A 21,010-nucleotide genomic window follows, 5' to 3' on the forward strand; every position below is an offset into this window, starting at 1 on the left:
GGTCTTCCGCTCGGAGGGTTTATAGGCACCGGCTCGCCTCTCGATTTTTAACGTCGGAGCTCGACGGTCTTCCGCTCGGAAGGTTTATAGACCCCCGCACTTCTCTCGATTTTTAACGTCGGAACTCGACGGTCTTCCGCTCGGATGATTTATAGACGCCGGCTCGTCTCTCAATTTTTAACGTCGGAGCTCGACAGTCTTCCGCTCGGAAGGTTTATAAACGCCGGCTCGTCTCTCGATTTTTAACGTCAGAGCTCTACGGCCTTTAAGGCTAACTTTAACACGGCCGATATACGCCTTACCGAGCGGCGAGGGGTCTTCGTCTTCGATCACTTGGCTCGGATCATTTTTTTGCCCGCCTGAACGGCACGGGTTCTTCGCCATCGAGCTTTTGACTCATGTAATTAGACGCCTGGCCAATCGGCACGGGGTCTTCGCCTTCGAGTCGGTGGCTCGGATCTTATACACTATGAAGATAGGCCGCTCGGCGTATAATGCCAATTGCATTTTTTTAACATTTTGCTTCCTGTATTTCAAATATACAGCCAAACAGAAAATATACAGCATACATTACATTGGCGCACCTTTCACCCTACCCCGGAAAGGCTGGAGATAATTTGTGCTTCATGGTTGATCAAAGTCCTAATCCATCTTCATCCGCTCGGCGGTGCTCCCCCTTGAATGCCGGTTGGATCTTTTTCTCAGGGGAGGCGTCCGCTCGGTCACCTGATGAAAAGACTCAAACTTTCGGAGGCGAACCAAGGGCAATCCACTGCTGCTCTGGAGAAAAGAAAAAAGCTTTTGGAAGCCGAACGGAAACGAGCTTCCGATCTGGTGAGCGAGGTCGCTCGGCTTGAAGCTGTGGTCAAACAACAGGATAAAGAGATCAAGATGGCGACCTCTCGGAAGCGCAAGGCCATTGACGACATGGATCTAATGAAGGTGGAGATCAGAGGGCTAGAGCAACACGTCAAGGAGCTGGATGCCCTCCTGGCCACCGAGAAGGAGGGTCGCTCGGCCGATCAGCTCAAATTTGAAGGAGACTTGAAGGATCTCCATGCCGCCAACGATGCTTCCTGAGCCGCGCTCCAAGGGTATCAGGATGGGGAGTCAGCCCGCTCTGACGAAGTGAGGAAGGCATTTGTCCGCTCGGATGATTTCGGAGAGAAATTCACCGACAAGATTTCCCTCACTATCGAAGAGGCGATCAAGGCGGCGGTGGATTACTTGAAGGCTAAAGGCCACCTTCCCGCCGAGCAGACCATCCCCCAGAGGATCTGGCTACCGTGATGGGCGCCATTCCTGATGCTCTTTTTGATTTTGACGCGTGAGGAGTGTTTATGTTTTTGTACTCTTGCTGTTCGGCACAACTTATTTTTGCTGTAACTTCTTTTGTTTGCCCGGCGTTTGGCGTAAATAGATCATCTTTCTGTTCTTGCAACTTTTGTTTTAGCAAGAAATTTTTCTTTCATCAGGTTTAAAGTGTTCTTTAAAACTCCTCCGCTCGGCTTCATACTCTAACATGAGCTCAAGCCGATTGTCTTCGAAAAACGTCTTTCGCCATGCGACTGCATAGCCGCTCGGCGAGCGAACGTCATTCGTTGCCATGCTCACATCTTTAATTCTTATTAACTATCTTTTGCTTTGCACCTTACCTCAAAGGGGGTTTCCCCATATTTTTGCTAAGCGAGCCGCTCGGCCGTATGCTGGCCTTAAAGAACAGGCTCTGTCGTCGGTCGGCTCTTACCGCCGGAATGTTTCACATGGATGGCTATCCGCTCGGAGGGTTTATAGACGCCGGCTCGTCTCTCGATTTTTAACGTCGGAGCTCGACGGTCTTCCGCTCGGAGGGTTTATAGACACCGGCTCAGCTCTCGATTTTTAACGTCGAAGCTCGACGGTCTTCCGCTCGGAGGGTTTATAGACGCCGGCTCGTCTCTCGATTTTTAACGTCGGAGCTCGACGGTCTTCCGCTCGGAGGGTTTATAGACGCCGGCTCGTCTCTCGATTTTTAACGTCGGAGCTCGACGGCCTTCCGCTCGGACGTTTATAAACGTCGGCTCGTCTCTCGATATTTAACGTCGGAGCTCGACGGTCTTCCGCTCGGAGGGTTTATAGTCGCCGGCTCGTCTCTCGATTTTTAACGTCGGAGCTCGACGGTCTTCCGCTCGGAGGGTTTATAGACGCCGGCTCGTCTCTCGATTTTTAACGTCGGAGCTCGACGGTCTTCCGCTCGGAGGGTTTATAGACGCCGGCTCGTCTCTCGATTTTTAACGTCGGAGCTCGACGGTCTTCCGCTCGGAGCGTTTATAGACGCCGGCTCGTCTCTCGATATTTAACGTCGGAGCTCGGCGGTCTTCCTTCGGAGGGTTTATAGGCGTCGGCTCGTCTCGATATTTAGCGTCGGAGCTCGGCGGTCTTTCGCCGGAGGTTTATAGACACCGGCTCGTCTCGATATTTAACGTCGGGCTCGGCGGTCTTCCGCTCGGAGGGTTTATAGGCGGCTCGTCTCTCGATTTTAACGTCGGGCTCGGCGGTCTTACCTCGGAAGGTTTATAGTCGTCTCGATTTTAACATCGGCTCGGCGGTCTTCGCTCGGATGATTTATAGGCGTCGGCTCGTCTCTCGATTTTGAGCTCGGCGGTCTTACGCTCGGAGGGTTTATAGGCGTCGGCTCGTCTCTCGATATTTGTCGGAGCTCGACGGTCTTCCGCTCGGAAGGTTTATAGACGCCGGCTCGTCTCTCGATTTTTAACGTCGGAGCTCGACGGTCTTCCGCTCGGAAGGTTTATAGATGCCGGCCCGTCTCTCGATTTTTAACGTCGGAGCTCGACGGTTTTCCGCTCGGAAGGTTTATAGACGCCGGTCCGTCTTTCTATTTTTAACGTCGGAGCTCGACGGTCTTCCGCTCGGAGGGTTTATAGACGCCGGCTCGTCTCTCGATTTTTAACGTCGGAGCTCGACGGTCTTCCGCTCGGAGGGTTTATAGACGCCGGCTCGTCTCTCGATTTTTAACGTCGGAGCTCGACGGTCTTCCGCTCGGAAGGTTTATAGACGCCGGCTCGTCTCTCGATTTTTAACGTCGGAGCTCGACGGTCTTCCGCTCGGAGGGTTTATAGACGCCGGCTCGTCTCTCGATTTTTAACGTCGGAGCTCGACGGTCTTCCGCTCGGAAGGTTTATAGACGCCGGCCCGTCTCTCGATTTTTAACGTCGGAGCTCGACGGTCTTCCGCTCGGAGGGTTTATAGACGCCGGCTCGTCTCTCGATTTTTAACGTCGGAGCTCGACGGTCTTCCGCTCGGAGGGTTTATAGACACCGGCTCGCCTCTCGATTTTTAACGTCGGAGCTCGACGGTCTTCCGCTCGGAAGGTTTATAGACCCCCGCTCGTCTCTCGATTTTTAACGTCGGAACTCGACGGTCTTCCGCTCGGATGATTTATAGACGCCGGCTCGTCTCTCGATTTTTAACGTCGGAGCTCGACGGTCTTCCGCTCGGAAGGTTTATAAACGCCGGCTCGTCTCTCGATTTTTAATGTCGGAGCTCGACGGCCTTTAAGGCTAACTTTAACACGGCCGATATACGCCTTGCCGAGCGGCGAGGGGTCTTCGTCTTCGATCACTTGGCTCGGATCATTTTTATGCCCGCCCGAACGGCACGGGTTCTTCGCCATCGAGCTTTTGACTCATGTAATTATACGCCTGGCCAATCGGCACGGGGTCTTCGCCTTCGAGTCGGTGGCTCGGATCTTATACACTATGAAGATAGGCCGCTCGGCGTATAATGCCAATTGCATTTTTTTAACATTTTGCTTCCTGCATTTCAAATATACAGCCAAACAGAAAATATACAGCATACATTACATTGGCGCACCTTTCACCCTGCCCTGGAAAGGCTGGAGATAATTTGTGCTTCATGGTTGATCAAAGTCCTAATCCATCTTCATCCTCTCGGCGGTGCTCCCCCTTGAATGCCGGTTGGATCTTTGTCTTAGGGGAGGCGTCCGCTCGGCCACCTGATGTTGACGTTGTTTGTTGCTCCAGCCGCTCGGCGTGCGCATTCTCTCTCTGTTGCTCCACGAGCTTAGCTGCTCTTGCCTTGATTAGAGCGTCGAGCTCCTCCGTGGAGAGCATCACCGTGTGCGGTCGTCCAGCTTCGTCCATTGCTTTCGATCGGATGCAGGAGCGTTCCCACAGATGGCGCCAAATTGATCCTGTCTGAATGCTGAATCAATGGACGCTGGGCACGTGGCGCTCCCCGGCTGCTGACGTGGATCTTCGACTGGTTGCATGAACCTCCGGCGAACCTGCACAGAAGTCGAGCCGGGAAGGGGTTCCCCGCGGCGGCCCTCCGACGCTCAAGTCAGGCAAGCAAGTAGTGAAAAAAGTGGCTCCAAAGGTGTCCCACGCGTACCTCCGGCGAAGTATAAGGCTCTTTATATAGAGTGGTGAAAGAGCTCCTGCACGTCCACCGAGGCGCATACGTGTCCGCAGCCCATACCTCGGTATGTGTTTGTCAGAAAGCTTACCTGACGCCATACTGCTACAGTCCAAGCACGTCTTCGATGGGACAACAGAACACCTCGTTGTCAGACTTGGAGTATGACCTAGCCATAGGACTTGACAGTTGTCATAAGATGTTCTTGTCCTTCTTTACCGACCACAGGCCGGGGCGTCCGGCCGGCCGGCGGGACGAGGCGTCCGTCAAGCCAGCATTCCTCTTACGCCCGGCCGGACGACCCTTACATCACGTCCGGCCTTCCCTCTTCATCGGCATGCTGGGGAGATCTTCGGTAAGATGTTATATAGGGACTACTAGCAGTATGTTATATTGTCTTCGGACGATCATGACGTCCACTCGGCCCTTAGTTACTGTTCAATCGAGCGCCGGAACCCCGATCCCTGTCAGGGCGCCCTTTTATTATCGGATGTTCATCGGTCGGCCGGTCGGGAGGCCGACTCATCCTTCTCCCGGTCGACCGGTCGGTCTGCCCCTTTTCTCATGAGTTCGGTCGGCTCACCCTTCTCCGATGGACCACCTGACCCTTTGACTTCCACGTGGCGTTGACCCCTCGCTATGGGGTCCCGTGTTCTAACCGCCGGATCAACTCCCTTTCACTAAGAAGGAAAATTTTAAGTTTTCTTCTTCTTCTTTCAATAAGAAGTTGGTTTTGCCTTCTTCCTTCATTGAGAATAAATAGGAAAATGGGAAAGGAAAACTTCATTTTTGCTTTCCTCTTCCTCATTCCTCCTTCTCTCCACCGAAATCAAGCCATCCTTCCTCACCATTGCCGAACCAAGCTAAGGTCCCCTTCCTAGGAAAGTTTTACAAAGCAAGGGTATTCTCTTAGTGAATCAAGCGAGAGGATATAAGTATTCCCCTCACCTTCAGTACAAGTAACTTCGTATGTTTTTATGCTTAAAGTTTGCTTGAAAACTAGGGTCTTGCCTTACATGTTTCGGCCAAGTAAGAATAAAAGAAGGTAGATGAAATTTAGGGACCTAACTATGTTTGGTTATGACTCTTCATGATATGTAACCTACTATGTGACGCTAGTTTAATGATCTCATGCTTTAGGTTGAATGAAAAGTTAGATCCATGCTCCTAAGGTTTCGGCCAAGTAAGAATAAAAGAAGGTAGATGAAATTTAGGATCTAACTATGCTTGTTTATGACTTCTCATGATATGTAACCTATTATATGATGCTAGTTAAATGCTTTCATGCTTTAGGTTGCACAAGAAGTTAGAATGATGCTTTAGGGTTTCGGCCAAGGAAGAATAAAAAGGGTTAGATGAAATTTAGGATCTAACTATGCTTGTTTATGACTTCTCATGATATGTAACCTACTATATTGTTAGTTAGAGCCCTAGAGCCAATCATTTGATGATTGTATGGACTCATTGTATCATATTCTTGTATATTAATAAAGGCATTTGTTTGGTTATTATACTTATTTGTATTAGTGCCAAATAGACTAAGTATAATAGCGTCCTTGAGTAGAAGGTTCATACCTATATCAATCGATTAGTTGAATCGATAGTGAGATGATATAGGGAACACTACTCTAAATCATTCCTAATCGAGTATTAACATTTAGGGACAATGTTAATACAATAAGACTAGCATGTAGGTCAGCTCGATGACTTGATCTCACAAGTCATGGATATAGAGATATCAAGCTGACACATGGGTATGCATTAGAGAATGTATACTGAATGACCCGCCATGAGAATGTATCATGGATCGTTATATGAGTGTCATATACTTTCTCATGTGGCTATTAGTATGACTATTAGTCCTTAGACCTGAAGTCACCATGGATCCCTACATAAGGAGTTATGTACTTTGGTTTCGTCAAACGTCACCCGTAACTAGGTGGACTATAAAGACGATTACTGGGTATGTAACGAATTATGAAGAGGGATGTGAGAGATGTAGATGAGATCAATCCCTCCTATATGACGGGAGTGACATCGATATTCTTGATAGAGTAAGACCATGAAGTGTATGGCCATACCCAAATGAGTCAATATGAGATATTGAACTCATTTGATTGAGTGAGTCTACTTGGAGTTCAAGATTTAGATTGGTTAGAGGATGACACGGTCTATGCCTCACATTGATCAATCTAGATGTCTAGAATATAAGGACACTTGTCATATATTGTGAGGAGTCACAATTAATAGTCACAAGGTGATGTTGGATCTCAACATTCTTGTAACTTGGGTAGCAATGATGTATTGCTAGATGCCGCTCATTGCTTATGTTTCTAAAGGAGTTTAGAAACATTGCCAATGTTACATGAACCTATTGGGTCACACACAAAGAACAAGTGGATGGAGATTGAGTTCATATGATGAACCAATTGGATTAAGTTCATATGATGAACCAAGATGATTAGATTCATTTGATGAATCAAATTGGATTAAGAGTAATCCAAATTGGGCTAATTGAGTTGGACTCAAGTTGATTCATGTATTCAATGAGTCTAATTTAGATTATGACTCATTAAATCAACTTAATTTAATGAATTAGATTCATTATATTAAGTTGGCTTGAATCAAATGGTTAGATTAGATCAACCATGGAAGAGATTTGGTCAAGTTTGACTTGACTTGAGAGGGAGAGGAAGAGTCAAGTTTGACTTGACTAATTTCCACATCATTAGTGAGATGACAAGATGTTGACCAATGATGATGCTCCACATCATCATGGTATGCCACATCATGGAGGTTACAAGCCTCCATTCTCATTAATGTGGCCGGCCACATTAAATGAGTAGGAGTTACTCATGTGGCCGGCCACACAAGTGAATCAAGTGGAATGAATTTTGATTTATTGCTCTCATTCATTTCATCTCCTTCCTCTAGCCATTCTCTTCTCCCTTTCCTCCCTCTTGACCGAGAGTTTCAAGCAAGGTGAAGAGGAATGTGTTAAGGTCCAAAGAAAAGGGTGAAGTGAAGGTCACAAAGGAGGATACCTAGCGGAGTATGTGAGATTCCTTTCCTTTCTCTCCTTTCTCCCTTTTTCAAATCCTACCCGAGAGCTCTAGAAAGTGCTAGCACACTTGGGGCTCTCTTCTCTATCCTTTGAGTGTGGGAGACACTCCTTGTTCGTGTGGATATCACTAGAGAAGTATCTACCTTGATACTTTGGAGATCCGACACGTACCTTAGACGAGCGGGATTTGCGAGGGCACGCACCAAAGGTATAAAGTGTTTTCCTTTGTAGATCTACTGTAGATCGTTGTTTATAACTCGTACTTGTGTTTTTCGAAATTTTTCCTTGCACGGATCCTACGGCTTTGGGTGATTCGGGGTTTCCGCGACGCGAAAAGCGGTTTTCGCGGCCCGAAAAACCCAACAGTGGTATCAGAGCCACGTGCAAGGCTTGTACGAGTTTAATTTTTGGTTTTATGAAAACTAAAGTTTCTGTAATTTTCTGTAAAATTATGATTTTATAGTTTTTATGGGTAATTTTTCCGTAGAAGCGAAGCACAAGTGTCTTGGCACTTGTAGGCTTCGGCTACCGGAAAGATTTTTCCAAAACGACTTCGTTTTGCCCCAAATCCGTTTGGGACAGCGGGCTTGGGTGCCATTAGATCGCAAAGGAGCAACTCACGATGGTTAGATCGTGGGTAGGGGTACTGCCCCTAACCCCGCAAGGGGATTTGCTCCGCGATTGCACCCGAAATCGCTAAAAACGAACCTGTCGGGAAGATTTTTCCGAAACGGCAATGTCTCGACCCAAATCGTTTTGGGACAGCGAGTTTGGGCGCTGTTGGATCGCAAAGGAACCCTCGCGATGGTTAGATCGCGGGTAGGGGCGCTGCCCCTGGCCCCGCAAGGGGATCCGTTCCACGATTGCGCCCGAAACCGCCGGGAAATTTTACTCGTAAAAATTGTAAAAATTATTTTTAAAATTATAGAAAATTATGAAAATATATAATTTTGAATTATATATTAATTTTGTGATAGTCATGGCCCAAAAACCCAATATGATTGGATTGTGTTGTAATTCATAATACGGCCTGCGTGCCGTTATGTGTTTGCGCGTGTTGTATGTTTTATTTTTCCGCGACCTGCGCGTCGTGCCTTTCTCTATATTCTTGTTGTAAATTAGATTTAGACTCAAATGTAACTCGAGTTTCAAATTGTAATGTACAAATTGGAGCGGTGGAGGGTCCACACGAGACGGAGTTCCGAGGCGGGCACGAGCAACACAAGGTGGTCAAAGGGAGGAGCTTGGAGAAGCTGTTGACCCTAGGTTGACCATTCGATCTTCTCATTGGCTTGAGAAGATCGTAGTAGGGCCATGACTAAATCATAAATATATTAATTAGTTAATTGCTTATGTATATGATGCATGTTTAATAAGTAATTAATTAATTAGTGCCTTACGATTAGATTAAATCTAAGTCGTGCACATGATGCACCATTGAGATTAGATTAGATCTAAGTCATGCACAAGATGCATCCTTTTAGATTAGATTAGATCTTGATCGAACCAACTCTAAATGCCTAACCGTGCCGTGATACCTATCACTACCTCGATCACATGTATTGTTGAATCTGCCAAAGCAGAGCAATACATATTATCTTGGTAGGGTACGGAGGGACAATCTTGGTCCCGCCTATCAACGCATGGGTGAATACAAACTCAATTAGATTGAGTATTCCTAGTTACTCGGTTGGATCGAGTCAACCATAGGCATTCTTCCAATAGTTGGAATGATAGGTCAAAATCACATCTATATTAACTCTCGGGCGTATTAGTCAAAGCTAACTCGAGTTTTAATATAAATGTGGATATTGATTTTATAAACAAGAGTTGCATAGAGATGTAATTGGTAATCGTTACCTACCGATCATACTAAGCCTTGGGCGTATTAGCCAAAGCTAACTCAAGGGTTAGTATGATGTGGATCTTGTCCCACAAGAATTATAGAATTTAGTGAGAGCATCATTTAATTAAAGGCCTAATTAAATGATTTTTAAAATAATATGATATTTATTTCTACAAATTTTCTGTTGTAGATAACCATGACGTCGAATACGAACTCTTTCTCCCTGCGTTCTGTCCTTAAGAAGGACAAGCTCAACGGAGCAAATTTCCTAGACTGGTACAGGAACCTGAGAATAGTTCTCACTCGAGCAGTCCATTCCGGAGGCTCCTCCTGCCACTGCCATGCGAGCTGACCGGGATGCTTACAAGAAGCATCAAGATGACGCATTAGAAGTGTCCTGTCTTATGCTCGCAACCATGAACTCTGAGCTTCAGAAGAAACATGAGTTGATGAGCGCTTACGATATGGTTGAACATCTTTGTCACCTATATCAAGGACAAGCAAAGCACTGGAAGAGGAACTTCAAAGAATACCTGGAAGATCTTACGAAGAAGAGAAATAAGATTTCTACTTCAGGTATACATGTTATAGAAGTCAACCTCTCTATTTCTTCATCGTGGGTATTAGATACCGGATGTGCTTTGCACATTTGTACTAATGTACAAGCGCTGAGAAATAGCAGGGCATTGACGAAGGGTGTGATAGACCTACGAGTAGGCAATGGAGCACGAGTTGCTGCTATTGCTATAGGAACTTATCATCTATCTCTTCCCTCTGGGCTTGTACTAGAATTAGATGATTGTTGTTATGTGTCTGCCTTGACTAAGAACATAATTTCAGTTTCTTGTTTGGACAAGAAAGGATTCTCGTTTATAATAAAGAACAAATGTTGTTCTGTCTATTTAAACGATATGTTCTATTGTAGTGCACCTCTAATAAACGAACTCTATATTCTAGACCTTAAGAGCCCTATCTATAACATAAATACCAAGAGGTTCAAGTCAAATGACATGAACCAAACCTACCTCTGGCACTGTCGCTTAGGTCATATAAATGACAAGCGCTTATCCCAGCTCCATAAGGATGGTATGCTGGACTCATTTGATTTTGAATCATATGAAAGATGCGAGTCATGCCTACGAGGCAAGATGACCAAGACTCCCTTTAGTGGGCACAGCGAGAGAGCGACAGATTTGTTAGGACTCATACATAGTGATGTATGTGGCCCTTTCAATGTCGCTGCTAGAGGCGGTTATAGGTACTTCATCACATTTACTGATGACTTCAGTAGATACGGTTATGTGTACTTAATGACACATAAGTCCGAATCCTTTGAAAAGTTCAAAGAATTCAAGAATGAAGTACAGAACCAGCTTGGCAAGAGTATTAAGATACTTCGATCCGATCGAGGTGGAGAATACCTTAGCCATGAGTTCCGTGACTATCTAGCTGAGTGTGGGATTCTATCCCAACTCACTCCTCCTGGAACACCAAAGTGGAATGGTGTATCCGAACGGAGGAATCGTACCTTATTAGATATGGTACGATCTATGATGAGTCACACAGATCTTCCGACATATCTATGGGGATATGCTCTAGACACAGCAGCTTTCATACTCAACCGAGTTCCATCAAAGGCCGTGATAAAGACACCATATAGGATATGGACTGGGAGAGATGCCCAGGTGTCTTTCATGAGGATTTGGGGTTGTGAGGCTTACATTAGACGTCAAGTCTCAGACAAATTAGGACCCAAATCTGACAAGTGCTTTTTCATTGGATATCCCAAGAAAACTAAGGGATATTACTTCTACATTCTCAGTCAGCACAAGGTAGTTGTGGCAAAGACTAGGGTCTTTCTAGAAAGGGACTTTGTTTCTAGAAAGACTAGTGGGAGCACGTTCGATCTTGAAGAAGTTCAAGATGCGAATACTAGCACTGAAGTCTCGATGGAAGTTGAACTGGAGCCACAAAGTGTTGTGGATGATGTTCCACAAGGAGTTGAGGAACAACAACCGGTTCAAGTAGACATACCTCTTCGCAGGTCTGATAGGGAACGTCGTCAGCCTGAGAGATACTCATTTCTCTTGTCTGACCAAGATGACGTTATGCTCATAGAGGATGAGCCTACCACCTATCAGGAAGCTGTGATGAGACCAGATTCCGAGAAATGGCTAGAGGCCATGAGATCCGAAATGGAATCCATGTACACCAACCAAGTATGGACTTTAGTTGATCCACCTGAAGGGGTAAAACCCATTGGGTGCAAGTGGATCTTTAAGAGAAAGACTGACATGGATGGACTTATCTATAAGGGTCGCTTGGTAGCTAAAGGTTTCAAGCAGATTCATGGTATTGACTATGATGAAACCTTTTCTCCAGTAGCGATGTTTAAGTCCATTCGGATCATGCTTGCTATTGCAGCCTACCATGACTATGAGATATGGCAGATGGATGTCAAAACCACGTTTCTGAATGGAAACCTGCTCGAGGATGTGTACATGACACAACCTGAGGGTTTTGTAGATCCACAGCATACTAGCAGAGTATGCAAGCTGCATAGGTCCATTTATGGACTAAAGCAAGCTTCTCAAAGCTGGAATCTTCGTTTCGATGATGCAATCAAACAGTTTGGTTTCATCAAGAACGAAGATGAGCCTTGTGCCTACAAGAAGGTTGTAGGAGATATAGTTGTCTTCCTCATATTGTATGTGGATGACATACTACTCATTGGGAAGGACATCCCTATGCTTCAGTCTGTCAAGACCTGGCTAGGGAGTTGCTTCTCAATGAAGGACTTAGGTGAGGCATCCCGCATTCTAGGGATACAGATCTATAGGGATAGATCTAAGAGATTGCTTGGCCTAAGTCAGAGTACATACATTGACAAGGTACTCCTTTGGTTTGCCATGCAGAACTCCAAGAAGGGATTTCTGTCGATGTCATATGGCGTGAGTCTTTCGAAGACTCAAGGTCCCTCTTCTAGAGAGGAGAGAGACCGTATGGATCAGATCCCTTATGCCTCAGCCATAGGATCGATCATGTACGCCATGCTATGTACTCGACCTGATGTTTCGTATGCTTTTAGCATGACGAGCAGATACCAGTCAGATCCAGGTGAAAGTCACTGGATAGCGGTCAAGAATATTCTTAAGTACTTAAGAAGGACTAAAGAATATTTCTTGATATATGGAGGCAATGATGAGCTAGCTGTAAAGGGTTACAGTGATACTAGCTTCCAGACCGACCACGATGACTATAGATCGCAGTCGGGGTTCGTGTTTTGCTTAAATTGTGGTGCTGTGAGCTGGAAGAGTTCGAAGCAGGATACAGTAGCTGATTCTACAACAGAGGCCGAGTATATTGCTGCATTAGAGGCAGCAAAGGAGGCAGTTTGGATCCGCAAGTTCATCACTGAACTTGGGGTGGTTCCTAGCATCGCTAACCCATTTGAGCTCTATTGTGACAACAATGGAGCTATAGCACAGGCGAAGGAACCTCGCTCACACCAGCGGACCAAGCACATACTACGGCGCTTCCATCTCATTCGAGAGATTATCGATAGAGGAGATGTGAAGATTTGTAGAGTACCTACAGAGGCTAACATCGCAGATCGCTTGACCAAGGCTTTGGCACAGAGAAAGCATGATGGTCACACTAGGTCATTAGGCCTTAGAGCCTATACTAATTGGCACTAGTGCTAGTGGGAGATTGTTAGTTAGAGCCCTAGAGCCAATCATTTGATGATTGTATGGACTCATTGTATCATATTCTTGTATATTAATAAAGGCATTTGTTTGGTTATTATACTTATTTGTATTAGTGCCAAATAGACTAAGTATAATAGCGTCCTTGAGTAGAAGGTTCATATCTATATCAATCGATTAGTTGAATCGATAGTGAGATGATATAGGGAACACTACTCTAAATCATTCCTAGTCAAGTATTAACATTCAGGGACAATGTTAATACAATAAGACTAGCATGTAGGTCAGCTCGATGACTTGATCTCACAAGTCATGGATATAGAGATATCAAGCTGACACATGGGTATGCATTAGAGAATGTATACTGAATGACCCGCCATGAGAAAGTATCATGGATCGTTATATGAGTGTCATATACTTTCTCATGTGGCTATTAGTATGACTATTAGTCCTTAGACCTGAAGTCACCATGGATCCCTACATAAGGAGTTATGTACTTTGGTTTCGTCAAACGTCACCCGTAACTGGGTGGACTATAAAGGCGATTACTGGGTATGTAACGAATTATGCAGAGGGATGTGAGTGATGTAGATGGGATCTATCCCTCCTATATGACGGGAGTGACATCGATATTCTTGATAGAGTAAGACCACGAAGTGTATGGCCATACCCAAATGAGTCAATATGAGATATTGAGCTCATTTGATTGAGTGAGTCTACTTGGAGTTCAAGATTTAGATTGGTCAGAGGATGACACGGTCTATGCCTCACATTGATCAATCTAGATGTCTAGAATATAAGGACACTTGTCATATATTGTGAGGAGTCACAATTAATAGTCACAAGGTGATGTTGGATCTCAACATTCTTGTAACTTGGGTAGCAATGATGTATTGCTAGATGCCGCTCATTGCTTATGTTTCTAAAGGAGTTTAGAAACATTGCCAATGTTACAAGAACCTATTGGGTCACACACAAAGAACAAGTGGATGGAGATTGGGTTCATATGATGAACCAATTGGATTAAGTTCATATGGTGAACCAAGATGATTAGATTCATTTGATGAATCAAATTGGATTAAGAATAATCCAAATTGGGCTAACTGAGTTGGACTCAAGTTGATTCATGTATTCAATGAGTCTAATTTAGATTATGACTCATTAAATCAACTTAATTTAATGAATTAGATTCATTATATTAAGTTGGCTTGAATCAAATGGTTAGATTAGATCAACCATGGAAGAGATTTGGTCAAGTTTGACTTGACTTGAGAGGGAGAGGAAGAGTCAAGTTTGACATGACTAATTTCCACATCATTAGTGAGATGGCAAGATGTGGACCAATGATGATGCTCCACATCATCATGGTATGCCACATCATGGAGGTTACAAGCCTCCATTCTCATTAATGTGGCCGGCCACATTAAATGAGTAGGAGTTACTCATGTGGCCGGCCACACAAGTGAATCAAGTGGAATGAATTTTGATTTATTGCTCTCATTCATTTCATCTCCTCCCTCTAGCCATTCTCTTCTCCCTTTCCTCCTTCTTGACCGAGAGTTTCAAGCAAGGTGAAGAGGAATGTGTTAAGGTGCAAAGAAAAGGGTGAAGTGAAGGTCACAAAGAAGGACACCTAGAGGAGTATGTGAGATTCCTTTCCTTTCTCTCCTTTCTCCCTTTTTCAAATCCTACCCGAGAGCTCTAGAAAGTGCTAGCACACTTGGGGCTCTCTTCTCTATCCTTTGAGTGTGGGAGACACTCCTTGTTCGTGTGGATATCACTAGAGAAGTATCTACCTTGATACTTTGGAGATCCGACACGTACCTTAGACGAGCGGGATTTGCGAGGGCACGCACCAAAGGTATAAAGTGTTTTCCTTTGTAGATCTACTGTAGATCGTTGTTTATAACTCGTACTTGTGTTTTTCGAAATTTTTCCTTGCACGGATCCTACGGCTTTGGGTGATTCGGGGTTTCCGCGACGCGAAAAGCGGTTTTCGCGGCCCGAAAAACCCAACATATATGATGCTAGTTAAATGTTTTCATGCTTTAGGTTGCACAAGAAGTTAGAATGATGCTTTAGGGTTTTGGCCAAGGAAGAATAAAAAGGGTTAGATGAAATTTAGGATCTAACTATACTTGTTTATGACTTCTCATGATATGTAACCTACTACATGATGCTAGTTAAATGTTTTCATGCTTTAGGTTGACCAAGAAGTTAGAATGATGCTTTAGGGTTTCGGCCAAGGAAGAATAAAAAGGGTTAGATGAAATTTAGTATCTAACTATGCTTGTTTATGACTTCTCATGATATGTAACCTACTATATGATGCTAGTTAAATGTTTTCATGCTTTAGGTTGCACAAGAAGTTAGTATGATGCCTTAAGGGTTTCGGCCAAGTAAAAAATAAAAGGGGTTAGAGGAAATGTTGAAACCTAATTATGCTTGTTATAATTCCTCATGATAAGTAACCCACCATATGATGTTAGTTTAAAGGTTTCATGCTTTAGGTTGTTAAAAGAAACCTAGACACATGCTTATAGGTCTCGGCCAAGGCTTGTGCATTAGGGTTAGAAACTTCTATATGCTTACCAAGAGTTTCACTTGCTATGCTATGTATGGTGTAAAGGTTTCATGCTTTAAATTGAAAAAAAAGAATAGAGTCATGCTTACATGTTTCGGCCAAGACAAGGGAACTATGTTAAGGAGCTACCTAGGGTTCCAAAGGGGCCTCACATGTCATGCTAAATACTATGAGATATTAGGATATTGATTCCATGTTGTTATGTAGCTTGAAAACCCATGATTCATGCTTATATGTTCCTTATAATATGATATGAATTTTATGTCACCATGTTAATTGATATGTGCACTTATGACATCATGTTATGCTCACCCTTGATATGTTATATGTTTGTGCACTTATGTCATCATGATATGCTTTCTTATGACATGTCATATGATATGTGCACTTATGTCATCATGTTAGGTTTTCTTATAATATGCCATATGATATGTGCACTTATGCCATCATGTTATGCTTACTTACGATATGTTATATGTATGTGCACTTATGCTATCATGTTATGTTTTCCTTATGACATGCCATATGTTATGTGCACTTTATGCCATCATGTTATGCTTATGTAAGACTTATGTATGATGAAAAGCCTAAGAGATGCTTCCCTTAAGTTGGGATTAAGAGCACTCTTCATGATATGACAAGAACATGATATGCTATGATATGACAAGAAACATGATATGCTATTTTACTTTTGTATGGCTTGTACCGGGGATGGACTCCTAAGTTGCTCCTAGGTCGATGGTCAAAGAAACGGGGTAAAAAAGGATGAGCTCCTAAGTTGCCCCTAGGTCGATGGTCAAGGAAACAGGCCTAGTTCCTAGTAGGTTCAAGATTAGCTACCTTGGATCTATTTAGGATGCACGTAAATTCATGTATGTGGTACAAAGTCGGGCCCTCATGTTGAGATTATGTTTAAGTAACTATATAATATATGTTTTTAAAAGAATATCTTGCATCTACATGTCTCATGATATATGATTTCTTATGCTTTAGAAGAATGCTCTATGGAGATATTTCATGTTATGTGATCTTTATGCTTTAGAAAAATGCTCCCTTGAGATATGTTTATGATGCCTAGATGAATATGCTACTACCTTTTGACTATGCTCTCATATCTTATGCTTATGCTCTTTGAGATATGCCTATGATACCTAGATGAACATATCACTACTCTATGGCTAGTTTATAATTTATGATTTTGTGAGTAGGAAAGGAACTTACTAAGCCTATGTGCTTATAGTTTTATGTTTTCCTTGTACTGTAGAAAAGGGTAAGGAATGGCTACACTAAGCGGAGCAGCAGGAAGGGCGAAGATGTGTGTGGTAGTGGCATGGTGGAATAGATCCATTTGGGTTTCAAACTTATATGTATCTAAGTTGTGCATGAGAAACATGTTTTGACTTTATGCTTTTGATAATAACTTGAGCTAGTATGGATAGTTTATGCACTTACGTTCTTCTTGTTTCATGTTAATATGCTTATGATATCATGAATCATATCTCAAAGGGTTGATATTAAATCAAGTTATATGCATGAATACCAGGATGTTCACATGTTATGTTAAAGGATTAGCTTGTTAGCATGTTTAATATGTGATATGATTATATTGTTCACATGTCATGTTTAGTTAATATGCATATGATCAAATCAAAATTTTAAACCTCGCTTCCGCTGCCATGATTTTATATGCATATATATGTCTGTTTGTATGATTCAAGTAAGTAACCCCGTCCCTCCCTTAGGGTAGTAGAGGGGCGGGCGTTACAGAGGGTTCCCCTATCCTACTGCTAAACCCCTGACATCTTGTCATTGAAATCTTAGCTCTGCACGTCGCGCGTTGCGTAATACAACATCACCCTCACGCACCACCTCCAATGGAATGTCTTTCCAATGGCCACACCTTTCTCCAAGAAATAATTATTTCCTTGCCACTTAACTTTATCCAAATATTTCCTCTATCCAAATTATTTCCTTGCCATACGACCACTTATTAACTTGTTCTTTTCTCTCTCCTGACTCTTTTCTTGTTTCTCTGCATACAAAAACTCCTTTTAACACTTTCTTTTCATCTATCACTCCCATCCAAGCTGGAACCATTGCCAACGTTGCTTCCTACAACCCACGCCTACCATTAAACTCCTCCAACCTCCCTCACCGCCGGCCATGAGTAGCCTTCCCTGTCGCAAAAACAAGTTAGCCTTGTCTGTTAGCTTTGCTTGCTATTACTCTTTCTTTATTGGTTCAGAGCAACAACTCTTTCACCCCTATATATAATGTCAGAACTTTCGTCTCCATCATCCACTACAGAAACAAACTTTGTGACACAATTCTTTTCCTTACCCTTAAATGTCATATCTTATTTATGCATCAAACTTAACAATGATAATTACATGCTTTGGAAGATGCAGTTTCTTTGCTACTTCGTGTTCATAATCTACATAGAGTTGTTGATGGTACTTCTCTTAAACCACAAGACGATGATTCAAACTATGTTATATGGAGCAAGAAGGATCAACTAATTATGACATGGTTGATTTCAACGATTAGTGAGCCTATACTCCCTACAATTGTTGGGCTTGTTAGCTCTCGTCAAATATGGGAAGCTCTTGCTCGAACCTTTGCTTCACACTCTCAAGCATGTGTTCTTCAACTTCGCATGCAATTACAATTGGTGCAACGAGGAGACAAGTCTATAAATTAATATATGCAATCAATCAAGACAATTGTCAATCATTTAACTGCGATTGGCCATCCAGTTTCAGATCTAGATTTACTAATGCATATTCTTGCAGGATTGGGGCCTTAATATGATAGCTTTATTCATAACATAACTACTTGCATAGATCAAGTGTCACTTGATACCCTTCATGGCTTGCGCTCTTCGCATGAGATACTTCTACAATTACAATCTCAAAGGGTCTCAGATTCTCTTGCTCTTTCAACACACAAGGTTGATAGTACTACTCATCATCAACAAAATCAAGGAAATCAAGGTGGGCAAGGACGAGGATGAGGACAAGGTCGAGGATGAGGACAAGGACAAGGTCAAGGTCGAGGAAGAGGATGAGGATGTTGTCAGATTTGTCTCAAGAATAGTCACTTTGCTCATCAATGTTATAAGAGATATGATTCAAATTTTGATGGAGGTTTTGCATCCACAACTCAAACATCAACCTCAACTCCATCATATCATCCAGGAGCATTCTCTCTTGTAAGCAATCCTTCTATGCCTATGGCAAATTCTTCGATCTCAGGATGATATCTAGATTCTGGAGCAACTCATCACGTTATATCAGATTATGACATTCTTACAGAGGCCTCCTCCTATCATGGTCCCGACATTGTACAAGCAGGCAAGGTTCAAGTTTGCAAATTGTTCACCTTGGAAACACATTTTTTCATTCATCTGGTCGACCCTTTTCCGTGCGCAATACACTTCATGTTCCTTCCATCACTACAAATTTACTCTCAGTTCGTCAATTTACTCTTGATAATCATGCGTTCTTTGAATTTCACCTTCATTATTATCTTGTGAAGGATCCCACAACCAGAACCACCCTACTTAGAGGAGAAATTAGAGATGGTCTTTACTATATTCAACCTACATCGGCCAAAGCTCTAATTGGAGAACACATAAATAAAACCTCCTGCATGCATGGTTTGGTCATCCATCTCTATGCATTATTCAAGGAATCATTAATCGGTTTGACTTACCAACATCTTTGTCATCCTCATCTCATTCTTGTGAAGCATATTTAAAAGCTAAAAGTCATAAATTACCCTTTGTTTCTTCTTCTCATATGTCTAGTTTTCCTTTAGAACTAATTCACTATAATATTTGGGGCCCTGCTCCTATTTTATCAAATCAAGGTTATCTTTATTATGTGATTTTTATTGATGATTTTAGCAAGTTTACTTAGGTATTTCTCATGAAATAAAAATCTAATCTTTTTGATATCTTTTGTCAATTCCAAAGACACGTAGAATGTTTCTTTGACCGTAAAAATACTCTCTCCACTCTGATTGGGGAGGAGAATATCAAGCACTTCATCGTAATCTAGGCTCTTTGGGCATTTTTTATCGAGTCTCATGTTCTCTCACTCCCAAACAAAATGGCTCCGCAGAAAGGAAACATCGTCATATAATCGAAACTGTCTCAGCTCTTCTCATCATGCATCATTTCCACTTATATTTTGGATTGGCGCAGTTCAAACAGTAGTTTATCTTATTAATCGTTTACCTACTCCATTACTTCACCATAAAACTCCCATGAAAAAACTTCATAATTAATTTCCTAACTATACCTTCTTACGTATCTTCGGTTGTGCATATTATCTATGGCTACGAACTTACTCTAAACATAAACTAAATCCTAGTTCTCAATAATGTGTTTTCCTTAGTTTTAGTAATTTACACCATGGGTACCGTTGTCTACATATACTGATAGGGCGCATACATGTTATTTTTGATAAATCTCTATTTCCTTTTGCAATCACAACAACAACTTCATCTTCAAATGGTGGTACCTTCTTGACACCATCTAATATCCCATCAAATTACTACAGGTTGCTCATCCAATTAAACACACTGGAGATGCAAGAGGAGATGGCATCCTAGGTCCTGCTCCAGAACTCTCCGCAAATTCTCCTAGATCACCAGAATTGACCCAAGTGGCTACTCCATTGAGAGCAGGGCATACTGATAAAAGGAACAATGTTATGGAACCTATTCTGCATCTAATCTCGGAAGCCTCGTCAGCTATAGATAATATGCTTTCTAGTTCTGGATCATCAAATAATGCAAGTCCGTCATCTACATCACCATGTCAGCCTACTTCCTTGTCGCCATCAACAAGTAATTTAGATGATAATGCTCCTCATCGCATACTTCGCATTAGTGACATTTATGAACGTTGCCCATCAAATCAGGTTGTCTCGAGAAAATTGGAGGCCCTAGGCTAATTGGAGACTATCAGTGCCGAATTAGTGGACTGATGGGATTCGAGATTGGAGGCTTGGAGCCAAAGATCAAAGATTGTCGGATTGCCGATCTCTCTAGAGAGTTTCTCTTTTGCAATTTGAAGTCGGTGTAGCGATGAGGCGAAAGATAGGGTAGAAAATTAGAGATAAGGTTGTATGAGAGAGAATCAAATAATTGAAAAGGGAAAAGTGAATCGGCTCTTTTTCACTTAAATTGATTTTTAATGGCTGAATATAATGAATTGTGGATGCAAAAGGTTTAGTCAAGATGTGTCTCATGGTTCATGAGCAATTATAAAATAGGTGGAATGTTATAAATTATAAGGTAAGGATAAATATAAGATACGAAGTAAAAATATTATGTTAAAAAATGAGGATAAATTTGAACAATTT

This window comes from Zingiber officinale, chromosome 3A (genome assembly GCF_018446385.1).
Source record: "Zingiber officinale cultivar Zhangliang chromosome 3A, Zo_v1.1, whole genome shotgun sequence".
NCBI classification, from domain to species: domain Eukaryota; kingdom Viridiplantae; phylum Streptophyta; class Magnoliopsida; order Zingiberales; family Zingiberaceae; genus Zingiber; species Zingiber officinale.